A 13,247-nucleotide genomic window follows, 5' to 3' on the forward strand; every position below is an offset into this window, starting at 1 on the left:
GGGAAGATCCCAGCACCGTCTCCCCGCCGCCTGTGTCATCCTCTTCTGCAGGACGGGAAGATCCCGGCGCCGTCTTCCTGCCGCCTGTGTCATCCTCTTCTGCAGGACAGGAAGATCCTGGCATCTCACACGCCCCCGGCTTATAGGGCTCGGAGGCTACAGAGGGAGCTCAGGGCATGTTTGTTAAGTATTGGAGGTTTTTCAGTCAGGGAAAATATCAATTTAAAAATGAAGTCACACATTCCCCAAGAAGCATTGTTGAATTATATTGGTTTAGTCAACACAAAATACAAGTACACAGGAATAACCGAACCACAAAATGTCAGGCTGTGAAAGTCAGAGGGCACCTAATATTAGGATAAATAAAGCAGGTGGAGAGTGAGTGTCCTCTACACTAATGGAGACATTTTAAATTAACTTTGACCAGCAAGTTTTATTATTTTTCCTGTTAAGATCTAGGCAGGCACATGCAATTTTTGCAGAGAAGAGACTCCAGTTTAGGAGCCTGCCATGAGCAGTCATGCAGGTGGCCCGTGGGGAAGTGGCTGACGTCTGTGTCTGCACCATCCTGCGGGGTGTGGACGCCTTGCACACCTGCACCCTAGCTGCACCCCTGCCTGCACCGTGCAGACACGAAGTGGCTGCTCCAGAATGTTTTCTGGATGAGGACATGAGTGAGCAGGACCTGGGGCTGCAGAAAGACTGCTTCTATAGGCTTTATTATTTATTTATTTTTATTTATTTTTGAGACAGTGGCGGGATCTCGGCTCACTGCAACCTCCACCTCCCAGGTTCAAGCAATTCGCCTACCTGAGTCTCCCAAGTAGCTGGGATGACAGGCACCCACAACCATGCCCAGGTAATTTTTGTACTTTTTTTTAGTAGAGACGGGGTTTCACTACGTTGGCCAGACTGGTCTCAAACTTTCATGCTATTCTGAGCATTATGACTAAATCTTGCACTGTCCTGCTCCATCCTGACCAGGACCGGGTCATCTCTTTGCCCAGCAGATCCATGCTGTGCACACCACATGCCTGTTAGTGGCTTAGTAGCTCTCCTGGGTCAGCAGATCCACTGATGCAGATCACAAGTGCCTGAGTTCAGGCAGCCCTTATTTTGCTTAACAAGGGCTCCAGATCAGAAGAGCAGTGAGGCTGGCAGCTTGTAGATGGCAAAGAGAAGCTGTAAAGTGCTCCCTTTAAGTGAAAAGGTGAAAGTTCTCTACTTAAGAAGGAAAGAAAAAATTGTATGCTGAGGTTGCTAATATCTACCATAAGAACAAATCTTCTATCTCTGAAATTGCATAGAAAGAAAAAGAAATTCCTGCTAGTTTTGCTGTTGCACCTCAAACTGCAAAAGTTATAACCACAGGAAGAGCACAGGAGGTCGGCGCCACACAATTTTTAACAACCAGATCTCCTGAGAATTCACTCACCCTCGTGAGAACAGCAAGGGGGAAATCCGCCCCCATGATCCAGTTACCTCCCACCAGGTCCCACCTCCAGGGGCAAATCCACCCCCATGATCCAGTCACCTCCCACCAGGTCCCACCTCCAGCACTGGGGACTACAATTCAACATGAGATTCGGGTGGGGACACAAGTCCAAACCATATCAGGTATTGAATGTGTGGGGGGAAGACTTAAGGATAAACAAGTTCTGACTGACGGCCGTCGGGTTTAGTGCCATCCACAGTCCCAGGCACCCACCGGGTCTGGAATGTGCCCCGTGAGGATGAGTGGGAGCTACTACATTTCATTTGTCCACAAGGAAACTGGAGCTGAAAGAAGCTGCAGAGTTCCCGAGTCCACACACCCCGCAGGCAGCGCGTTTACCTCAGAGCTCCCGAGTCCACGCACACCGCAGGCAGCGCGTTTACGTCAGAGCTCCCGAGTCCACGGACCTCGCAGGCAGCGCGTTTAGGTCAGAGCGCCCGAGTCCACGTACCCCGCAGGCAGCGCGTCTACGTGAGAGCGCCCGAGTCCACGCACCCCGCAGGCAGCGCGTTTACGTCAGAGCGCCCAAGTCCACGCACCTCGCAGGCAGTGCGTTTAGGTCTGAGCGCCCGAGTCCACGCACCTCGCAGGCAGCGCGTTTACGTCAGAGCGCCCGAGTCCACGTACCCCGCAGGCAGCGCGTCTACGTGAGAGCGCCCGAGTCCACGCACCCCGCAGGCAGCGCGTTTACGTCAGAGCGCCCGAGTCCACGCACCTCGCAGGCAGCGCGTTTACCTCAGAGCTCCCGAGTCCACCGACCTCGCGGGCAGCGCGTTTACCTCAGAGCTCCCGAGTCCACCGACCCGCAGGCAGCGCGTTTACGTGAGAGCTCCCGAGTCCACGCACCTCGCAGGCAGTGTATTTACATGGAAATTGGATCGAGGCACTGACGTTTAAATCTTGGCTCCTGCTCCTGCCGTCTAGACAAAGGGCGCACCCATTGCCGTCTCAGACACCAGAGGCTCCCACTTGACCAGGTGAGATTTATCAGCTCCCAGACTGAAGGAGCATACGCTGCCAAAATTCTGACACATGTGAACGCTCTTCTTTTTATTTAGGAATGGAGTTGGACTCAAAATTAGTTTTTGCAACCTGATGAGTATTTGATTTGAGAGTAGCTGTGTGCATTGAGAATTATTCTCCACACTCGGGGGTGCTTCTCACAGCTGCTTTGGAAAGCAATTACTGGGGAGTACCTGATCTCTCAATTCCATTTCCTGCATGAAAATCAAATGGGGTGAGCTCTCTTCTTTCAAGTTAAAGTCAGTATCTAGGGAAATTGGTTTCACATAATTTTAAATTGTGGACACTCTGCACCACATGTTTAAGTTTAATGAAAATCTTAGGAAAGATGCATTTGATCTTCATTTTAACAGCAACTAGTGCTCATTGAAACAGGAAAAAAGATTCTGTGGAAAAAGGGGCAATACATGGATAAATAAAAAGTGCAGTTTTTGTGCTGAGTGGAGACAGTCTTCATAGATGCATGTGAATCCAGTTACAAGTGAGAGGTGCTCGCACAGTGACAGTGCCGTGTGTCACACGCTTTGAATCCCTGAGCTGGACGGCACGCCTACGTGCTGCGTCTTAGTGGCATAACTGTTGTCAGGGCTTCCCCGTGAAACAGGCCTGGGATGAGAGGTCCCTGCAGGTGGGGAGGGCGGGCCCCACAACATCTCCTGTCCATTTCACATTTTATTTCATGTTTTACTACTCATGAAATAGACATTTTATTTCATGTTTCACTACTCATGAAATAGGGCCAATAAAATGCCAGAGGAATCCTGGTAAATGAACTTGAAGAACACACCGTCGAAGCCTCCACCAGAGACAGATTGTGGCACTTTGGGGTGTGTGACCTGCAGACACACCAGGCTCTCTCCTTAGTAAACACATTCCTTTCTTTATCTGCTCACTCCTCTTTCAAAAGCGCCTGTTAGGCACTAACCATTTTGCTGAGGGTTTGGGATCCAAGTGAAGATAATCACAAGTTCTCACCCTGCAGCGTCTGGGGCCTGTGGGTGAGAGAATGGGAGGATTGCCAGGCCTTCAGCTGCTGCCTGCTGGGAGCTCCCTCCCGGAGAGCTGTGTACGATGGTCCCTAAGGTGGTCTTGGGAAGAGCGAGGAGTTGCCAGGGAAGGTTGTTCTGGAGGAAGAATGCTAACTGGAGAATCTTAAGTGGAGATCCTAGAGAGCAGAGAGGAAAGGGCTGGAGGCAGAGAGGAAGGTGGACAGGTGGGTGTCAGGGTATGGGGCCTGAGGGGACCTGTGCAGCCTCAGGTCCCCATTGTGGTGGAAACTCTGGGGAGAAGACGCAGCAGCCTCAGGTCCCCATTGCGGTGGGGACTCGGGAGAAGACGCATCTTCCCGCCACCTAGCATCAGTCACCTCAGGTTTTAGTCAGAACACCTCAGGTTTTATCAGTTCTAATTTATTAGGCTATCTAGCAAGAACTTGCCAAAAATTAATGTGTGGCTAAAATCAAACAATCTAAAATGTAGACATCGTGGATGAAGGGGAGAAGGTCCGCTGAGGGTGTGCGTGCGGCCTCGGTCCGGCTGGAGCGACGTTGATGATGTCAGCAGTGAGGTCGCCCCAGAGGACTGTGGAGGATGCAGGGAGGGGCTGGGTGAGTGTGACTTCCCTCTTCTTCCCACCAACCACAGGGAGAGACGGGGGAGGGGCAGAGGCCCTGAGGTTCTCCCTCCTGGGATGGGAATAGCCTTGTTCACTGGCCCAGGAGAAAAACAGAGAGACTGCGGAGAGAGTGAGGAATGGGAAAGATGGGAACTTTGAGCTGAGATGCGTTTCCAGCTGGAAATCAACCGCAGGTAACCAGGAAATGGCTCAGGATTGCTGCGGCCTTTGTGATTTGCAGAGCAGGGCTGGACCTAAAGTAAACGCTGGCTCCTGCCAAGGGTTTAATTCATGACCCCGCTCCACAGTAGTGAAAATTCAGTGATTGTTAATGCCAATAGGTCAAGAGAATAGGTGGACAGGTTGGAAGCAGGTCATTTCCAGCGTATGTGTGTTTAGGCCTCAAAGCATGTAGGTGTTTATCTAAACAGCAACTGCCCTCAGGGAGGCGAAGAGATCCCGGGGAGGGATGCTGTGTGCAGGAAGAGAATGCTGGCTCATCTTCAGGGGCATGAGCAATATGACATCTGCCAGATGTGATAATTACTCAAAATGTTACCCGTTTAAATCAGTTCTGATCAGTATGCTTACTAAAACGTGTTAGGTGAGTGTCTTCAAGTAGATGTATCCGTAAGATCTGGGATCCGCATTTCTTTCCAGCCGCGGCTCACCTGATGCTTGGAGTTCCGACGACTTCTCCTTTCTGCAGCCTCCCGGAGGCTCTGCCCTGCCCTCCTCCCATAAACAGCACACACCGCCTCAGACCCCCGCGATTGCTCCTAAATATTCTTCGAAGTGTGACAAGTATTTTAATTCCTAGGACATTAGAACCTTCTCTAAGAGAGCTTCCAGTTCCTTGACAGCTATGCCCAGTTACAAAAAGAAGTGCTTCATAGAGGAGGCTCTATGTGCATTTAAATGAAAATAGTGTCTCCTGAGAGGAGAAAAATCCAGGCGTGATACAGAGGTTGAAACCAGTGTCAGAAGACTGACTGGTTTTGATAAGCAATGGCCTGTCAGAAGAGTCTACCTGCAAATGTGTTTAGTTTGATTCTTATCATGACTAATTTATCCTAAAGCTTTCCCCCAGCATTTAAAAATTGTAGTATTTCATATAAAATTTATATTTATGGCTTCTCTCAAAACTGTAAGTTCATGACTAAATTGGATTTCTATTTTTGCTTTAGCAAAACCCAGCCAAGGAGGTGTTTTCCTGAGGCGTCGTGTGCTCTCCACTTTCTCACAGTGTATCAGGCTATTTCTGCTGTCATAACATCTGACCATGAACTTCAGTGGTTTGAACAACACAAATGTATTAGCTGGCAATTCCGGAGGGCAGGAGTCCGACACGGTCTCATGGGGTTAAATGAATCCAGGTGTGGGCAGGGCCACCTGGTGGCTTGGGGAGTGGCTCTTCCTGCTTCCCCTGGGTCCCTGGCCAGCTACCTGCTGGACTCACAGCCCCTCCTCACCTTGAAAGTCAGCCACATCCCCATCCCCATCCCCATTGCTCCGATTGCAGCTGACCTCTGCCTTCAAGGGCTCATGTGGTTGCATTGGGCCCGCTGGGACCCTCAGGGTCATCTCCCACCTCAGCGCCGTAATCTTTGCCACGCCTGCCTCTGGCCCTTGTCTGTGTCAGTGACAAAGCCACTAGTCTGGGAAATTAGGAAGTGGGCATGGGTGGGAGCCACACGCAGGCACTGGACCTGGCCAGCCACCTACCTGGCCCCCAGGCTTTGGAGCTGGCTGGTGTTGTCACACCTGCGTCCCTAGGCCTGGAGGCTGGGGCCCCTCGCTCCTTCACCTCAGACCCTTCCTGACTCTCACATCAGCCCACGAGGGCCGGGGCTGCACGGGGCTCCTGGGGTCCTGCACACTCTCTGGTACCTGCCTCACCCCTGAGGCGTCTCTTCTCTCCCTACCCTACGCTGGCTTCTCTTCACTGGAAAAGAAACAACAGGCCTAGTTTCAAAAGGCAGCCATGAGTTTAACAAGTAAAATCAGCAAGTGACCTGAATGCTGGGGACAGTCTGGGATTCCACTTAAGGACCCAGAAGAACCCACCAGGGCTCTCGGGGTGAGGGTCGGCCTGAGCGTCTGGCCCTCAACTGGGAATGGCAGCCACTTCCACTCTCAGTCCCAACATGGCCTTGCCGATGGCCACACAGCTTCACAGCAGAGACAGGACACGGAGCTCAGACGGGAACTGAGGACGCCTGGGGCAGGGAGGGTGTGGCTGGACCCGCACGCCTGGGCTGTGCACCAGGGAAAGATGGCTGGGGGCAGGGAGGGCGAGGCTAGACCCCCAGGCCTGGGCTGTGCACCAGGGAAGGATGGCTGGGGGCAGGGAGGGTGAGGCTGGACCCGCAGGCCTGGGCTTTGCACCAGGGAAGGATGGCTGTGGGCAGGGAGGGTGAGGCTAGACCCATAAGCCCCAGCTGTGTATCAGGGAAGGATGGCTGGGGGCAGGGGGGATGAGGCTGGACCCGCAGGCCCCAGCTGTGTACCAGGGAAGGATGGTTGGGGGCAGGGAGGGCGTGGCTGGACCCCCAGGCGTGGGCTGTGCACCAGGGAAGGACGGCTGGGGCCAGGAAGGGTGAGGCTGGACCCGCAGGCCCCAGCTGTGTACCAGGGAAGGACGGCTGGGGGGCAGGGTGGGGGTGAGGCTGGACCCACAGGCCTGGGCTGCACACCAGGGAAGGACGACTGGGGGCAGTGGGGGCGGGGGGGGGGGGGTGGTGAGGTCTCCCATAGCCTAATCCACCTCTCCTCTGCTGCAGTGGTCTCACACAGCCTGATCCACCTCTCTTCTCCACTGCAGTGGTCTCACACAGCCTGATCCACCTCTCTCCTCTGCTGCAGTGATCTCACATAAGCCTGGTCCACTTAGTGGTCTCGTGTAGCCTAGTGCGCTTGACTGGCTTGGTCCAATTTCTCTTGAACAATGGGAAATTTCCAAAGGGTTTTGTGATGATTAACCCTGACCTGAGTAGGAATGGCTCTTATCCACATTTGCAGTAAAGGGACCTGATGCTCCCAGAGGTTAAATGAAGGCAAAGCTCAGGTTCATGACCTGGTGACCAGCTCTGCAACTGCCCTGAAACAGGGCAGGTAGCCCAGGTGAAGTGCAGTCATTTCTAAGATGAGGGAGTGGGGTTTGAAAGTTTGAAAGATCCTGTTTGTTGGCAAACCATCTGGCATGCCTGGAGCAGGAGCACTCTGGCCACCCCTGAGCTCCTTTCTTGAGGCCTTTGATGGAGTTGGAGCTCTGAGATGCAGGAGCTGTGTTGTGTGGAAAAGTCGGAAGGTGGAGTTCCCTTCTGCTGTTGAACAACTGGGTCCTGGTGTCCGTAGGAGAGGAGAAAGGAAGCAAAGGGACAAGTGGCAGGAAGGAGAGAGAAGGTGGAGGGAGGAAGGAAGGAATCGAGGGAGGGAGGGAGGTGGAGGGCTGGGGAGGTGTGGGCCTCTGCACCTGCACTGTGTTGAGTTATATTCAACAGGCGTTTACTGAGACCCTGTCTCCCCAGGCACTCATCACCACTGAAGCATCCTTGGCCACCAGTGGCTGTGGTGGGGTGGGGACGCCTTTGCAGGCTGGACGCTCGAGGCCGCTGTCCCCCTGGGAGTGGACGTTGGGGGAGACTCCTCAGAGGATGTTCCCTTTGGCTGAAGCTTTGAGGGATAGATGGGGTGCAGACGGCAGAGTTACCTTATTCCCAAAGGGTACTGGGGACTTTGTGACAAACTCTACAGCAGAAGAAACATGCGAAGAACATCCAAAGAGAGCGGCATGGCTCCATCCCTGTATCGCTCGGGTGTTGAAACATGGAGAAGGGCTCTTCCTGGAGGCTGGGATGCCAGGTCATTGCCCACCTGAGTCGCACGCCCTTTTTGTAAAACCCCGTTCAGTGGATCAGTGGAGCACAGTGACCACACCGCACTGCCTGTGCAGGGGCCGGCCTGAAAATGGCATCCCGGAAGAAAGAACACAGGAGACGCTTTCACATGGGGAGTGTGACTGCAGAGAACGAGGGTGCCGGTCCTGCCGTCGGCATCAGGGGAGGCAGGTGCGGGCTGCAGCGCACTTCCTCCCACCATCAGCAACGCGAATGGTTTGATTTCTTTCCGTCTACACGTCTGTGGCTCTCAGCATCCTTGGGGATTTCAGAACGCATCCAGGGTTTCACACTTTGAGGAAAGCCCGGCATTTTCTCGTGGGTTTCCGTGCACCCGCTGTCTCGGCTGATGTCCTGGCCCTCATCAGTTATGTCAGCGTGTGGGTGAGACACACAGCTGCCTGCATGCCTGGCTTGGAGAGCATTTAAGTATCTCAACCTCCCATTCAGTGCTTGGGATGTTGGAGGAGAGGAAACCTGAGAATCCAGGGAGCTGGCCCCTCAGTAACTGTGGGAAGAACACGCCCGGGGGTGGGAGAAGGGAGGTTCAGCAGCCGCCACGGCAAGGCGTGGAAGCCAAGAAGGGAGGCGTGGGGGGCGTGAAGGGGCTGATGTCTCGGAAAACTCTGGGAGGTGCTTGAGCACTCGAGTGGCACAATTCAAACCACACTTCACGTTCACTCACCTGGGTTCCTGCGCGTGTGTGTGTAGGAAACAGAGACCCTCAGGGAGGCTCTACCTGGTCCAGGTAGCTGTGAGGAGGGTGCCCTGGGCTGGTGGAGCCATGAGGCGGGGTGGATCGGGGGATTGTCTGGATGAAGCAGTCAATGGCACCTGCAGGTGGGGTGTGCAGGGAAAGATGGAAAGTCTTTTTTTTTTTTTTTTTTTTTTTTTTTTTTGCACCTGAGCGATTGGTCCCATGCTGGTGCCATTTGGAGACGCTTTTCCCAGGAAGGAGTGAGGTTTGTTGAGTTGCAGGTGACGATCCAGGCTCCTCCGGCGTTCTGAGTGTGGCACAAAGATGCCGGTTTCTTTTACATGTGCATGTTAATTTCTATCGTTCAGGTTCTTCGTTGCTTCTCTCTCAAGAGAGCGCAGGAATGCGCAGACTTTCCTGTAAATGTTTGGACATGTGAGTGTACCAAGCTAGCGCAAATCTTTAAACAACTAATTTTGAGGGAAAATTTGAACAAAAACCTCACCAATCTGAAATTCAATGGGGGAAGGATTGAAAACTCTCTAATTGCATCTGAAATTTTGCCATATAAGTGATTATTATGTGACCTGAGTAACAAAAAGGGAAATGGAAAACCATGTTCTCATTTCTGCCCTGAGGAATAAGGTGGGGGCTGAGGAATAAGGTGGGGGGCTGAGGAATAAGGTGGGGTCTGAGGAAAAAGGTGGGGGGCTGAGGAATAAGGTGGGGGCTGAGGAATAAGGTGGGGGCTGAGGAATAAGGTGGGGGGCTGAGGAATAAGGTGGGGGCTGAGGAATAAGGTGGGGGCTGAGGAATAAGGTGGGGGCTGAGGAATAAGGTGGGGGCTGAGGAATAAGGTGAGGGCTGAGGAATAAGGTGGGGGGCTGAGGAATAAGGTGGGGGCTGAGGAATAAGGTGGGGGCTGAGGAATAAGGTGGGGGCTGAGGAATAAGGTGAGGGCTGAGGAATAAGGTGGGGGGCTGAGGAATAAGGTGGGGGCTGAGGAATAAGGTGGGGGCTGAGGAATAAGGTAGGGGGCTGAGGAATAAGGTGGGGGCTGAGGAATAAGGTGGGGGCTGAGGAATAAGGTGGGGGCTGAGGAATAAGGTGGGGGCTGAGGAATAAGGTGGGCTGAGGAATAAGGTGGGGGCTGACAAATAAGGTGGGGGGCTGAGGAGTAAGGTGGGGGCTGAGGAATAAGGTGGGGACTGAGGAATAAGATGGGGTCTGAGGAATAAGGTGGGGGGCTGAGGAATAAGGTGGGGGCTGACGAATAAAGTGGGGGGCTGAGGAATAAGGTGGGGGCTCCAGTAACTGATGATGGGACTCTCAGAACCCCCACGTGCCCCCTTTTAGGGAAATGTTCTTTCTAATGGAATCTCAGGACTGTTGAAGTTTCTTGGGTCTCCTGTAACAGGTAAGGAAACAGGTCCCTAAGGGATGAGCACTCCACAGGTGCTTGGGGATGCTTGGCGACGCCTGGTGGTACTGTGCGTCAGATGTGGTCAGACACATCAATGAACAGTCGTGCTCCTGCCCCAGAGCCGGGGGCTGGTGTGGAGGGGGCAGGTGAGCAGGGGACCTTGATGGCCAGAGGAACGGTCCAGTGCCATGGAGGGGAGAGGGTGGAGGGTGTGGGTGGGGGTCCAGGGGAGAGGGTGGGTGCAGGCTGCAAAGGTGCAGTGCTGTGAAGGCGAGGCTTCTGGCAGAGACAGGCGCTGGGGAAGGCCGGCATTAGGGTACAGTGTGGAGACAGCTCCTCCGGGAGGGAGGACGCCTTTCTAAAGGGGCAGCTCCTGGAACTTCACTTTATACAAATGTTCAGTCAGTTCTGATGTCGAGGTTTTGGACTGCGAGACCTTCCAATGTTTCTCAACATTTAGATCCCTATTTTTTTTTTCTTTGTAACAAGATTCTCATCTTATAAATTTTTCCCATTGATTTTGAAAACCCTCAACTATTTAGCTATTCCTGTTAGAATTGATATCAGGATTCCGTTACTCAGAGCTTCATTCCTGCAGCATTTTGAAAGAACATTCATGACAAAAAGCAATGGGTCGATACCTTTTTATTGTTTTGGGGAAAAGCGTTTCTTCATGAAGGTCCACGGCTGTCTCAGGATCCCTTAAAGGTGGCGTTTTGGGCGATTTTTCCTCTTGTCGGCACATTTCTAAGCCAGAGCAGCTGGAGGCAGCACAGTCCGTCCGGCTCCTGGTGAGGGAACAAACAGCCTGACTCAGGTGTAGGCCACAGGGGCAGTGAAATCACAGCCAGTGTAGACGGCGTGCTTAAAGAAAGATGTTATGTTGACTGTGCTTGCGCTGTGAGCATTAGATTTTTAAATCCAGATAAAATTGAGTTTTTTTTTCTCTCCCAAATGTACGGGAATTCGATCCAACTCTCAGTGGCAGTGGAAGGATCTCTTTTCAAATGCTTCTGTCTGTTTCACGGGAAGATATTTAAGTGGGAGATGACAGGCTCGTGGGCGCTTTGAGAGCTACACACTCTCCCATTTGGTGTTGTTGAGGTAATCCTTTGATAGTGGAGAAATATGCAAACATCTTCCTTTCTGTTTGGCAGACTTTGATAAGTCTAAAAACTGCACATGTATTTATTATTTTTAGGAGAAAAATATGCATCAACCACTTTAAAAATTAATACTTTCTTCAGTGTATTTGCCTTTGTGCTAACATTGAGTTTAATGTAAATACACATATATGCAAAGAAGATAAAGGATTAATTTTAGCTTTTGGTAAATATATTCAGCATTAATGTCATCCCTTTTTTTTTTGTCTGGTTGAGAAAACTGTATTGCTAAAGGGTAAACCACACCATACCTGCCAAGCTGCTGGTTTTTCTGTTCCACGCTTTCCACCATTGGTTCTAAATAAGTCAATTTCCAGAAGGAATGAGCCAGTAATACTAATAGAGGGGACCAGAAATTACACTTCTGTGTATAAAATATCTGTTTTAAGAATGACAGAACACTTTGGCTTGAGTTTTAACTATTTAGTGGCAGCTGTTACTTAGCTGTACTGTTCCTATGTTTGAAGCGATAAACGCAGATATCACAGTGTGGAGCCTGCAGTGAGGCACATTTTAGGAAACAAATTCTCAGCCTTCATCTAAAAGCCAGAGTCCTGCAGGGTGAATCATGTCCCCAAATCCATAGGCTGAAGTCTTAATCCCTAGTGTCTCAGAATGGGGCTCCAGTTAGGGACGGGGCCTAGAAAGAGGGGATTAAGGTAATAGGAAGTTGTGAGGGTGGGCCCCAATCCCACAGGATGGTGTCCTTATGAGACGAGGAGATCAGGACACAGACACACACAGAGGAAGGACCCTGTGAGGCCCCGGGGGATGTCAGTGTCTATAAGCCGAGGAGGGAGGCCTCAGGATGTGAGGCCCCAGGGGATGTCGGTGTCTACAGGCTGAGGAGGGAGGCCTCAGGAGGAAGCAGCCCTGCCTGCACCTGGATCTGGGACTTCCAGCCCTGGGATGTGAGAGGATGAATTTCTGGGGTGCTTTGTCATGGCAGCCTTCACACACACACACAGACACACAGACACACACACACACACACACACAGACACACACACAGAGCTGCAAATCACAAGCTGCATATCTTGGCAAAATTTTCCCTTAAGAAAGGACAACCACACCTCAAACCCCTCAACAGCAGGGAACACAATTTGTTATTTTTGTTGTCTCCACCCTTCTTTACTGTATCCTCACACTCAAAGCATTAAACATTGGATTTCTGGAAGGAGATGAGGAAAGTGTAACCTCAGGGGGAGACCCAGAGTCTTCTGATAACAGTGCCATAAATGACATAGGGCGTACATTTAAAATTGAATTTTCAACCTGAAGCTTGAATACGTGGTCTCAATGCCAGCAGCAAAATGAAATGTCACTTCTGGGGCCTGGTTTGCCTCCCTAAACGTCAGCTGCAAGGGAGTGTTTTACTTCGTGCATTAGAGTGTTCTAGTTTACAGGGGGCCATTGTTTTGTACTGAGTTCCTGTACTAGGCCCCACCTGGGCAGACTAGGCAGATTGAAGTCACCTGTGCCAGGTGCCAGGTGCCAGGTCACCGAACTGAACTTAAAAACAGGTCAGCTTTCCAAAAACAGGAGATTCACAGCCACCCGTCAGGAGGGGCCCAGCCACCTTGAGCTGGCAGGATGAGAACATCCCTGGGCTTTAGCCCACAAGAGGAAAGGAACATTGTATTAGTCTGTCCTGGGCTAATAAAGCACCCTCAAGTCTGAGTAATTTATAAAGGAAAAAGGTTTAATGGACTCACCGTTCTCCATGGCTGGGGAGGCCTCACAATCATGGTGGAAGAGGAAGGAAGAGCAAAGCCATGTCTTATGTGGCGGCAGGCAAGAGAGTGTGTGCAGGGGAACTGCCCTTTATAAAACCATCAGATCTCGTGAGACTTATCCACTACCACGAATACAGTGTGAGGGAATCCTGCCTTCATGATTCCATCACCTCCTACCAGGTCCCTCTCACAATAT

At 51.7% G+C, this 13,247-nt stretch overlaps 1 protein-coding gene across 1 annotated transcript in view; it reads left to right on the plus strand.

Annotated features, from left to right (window-relative positions):
• The first annotated feature begins 2,335 nt into the window (after positions 1-2,335).
• Positions 2,336-13,247, plus strand: part of LOC134728629 (LWamide neuropeptides-like) — a 136,194-nt gene continuing 125,282 nt past the window's right edge. Inside the window, exon 1 of the mRNA XM_063594677.1 lies at positions 2,336-2,472. The gene's annotated coding sequence lies outside the window, so the exon portion shown is untranslated. The remainder of the gene's footprint in view (positions 2,473-13,247) is intronic.

The sequence above is a fragment of the Pan paniscus genome, chromosome 12, assembly GCF_029289425.2.
Source record: "Pan paniscus chromosome 12, NHGRI_mPanPan1-v2.0_pri, whole genome shotgun sequence".
NCBI classification, from domain to species: domain Eukaryota; kingdom Metazoa; phylum Chordata; class Mammalia; order Primates; family Hominidae; genus Pan; species Pan paniscus.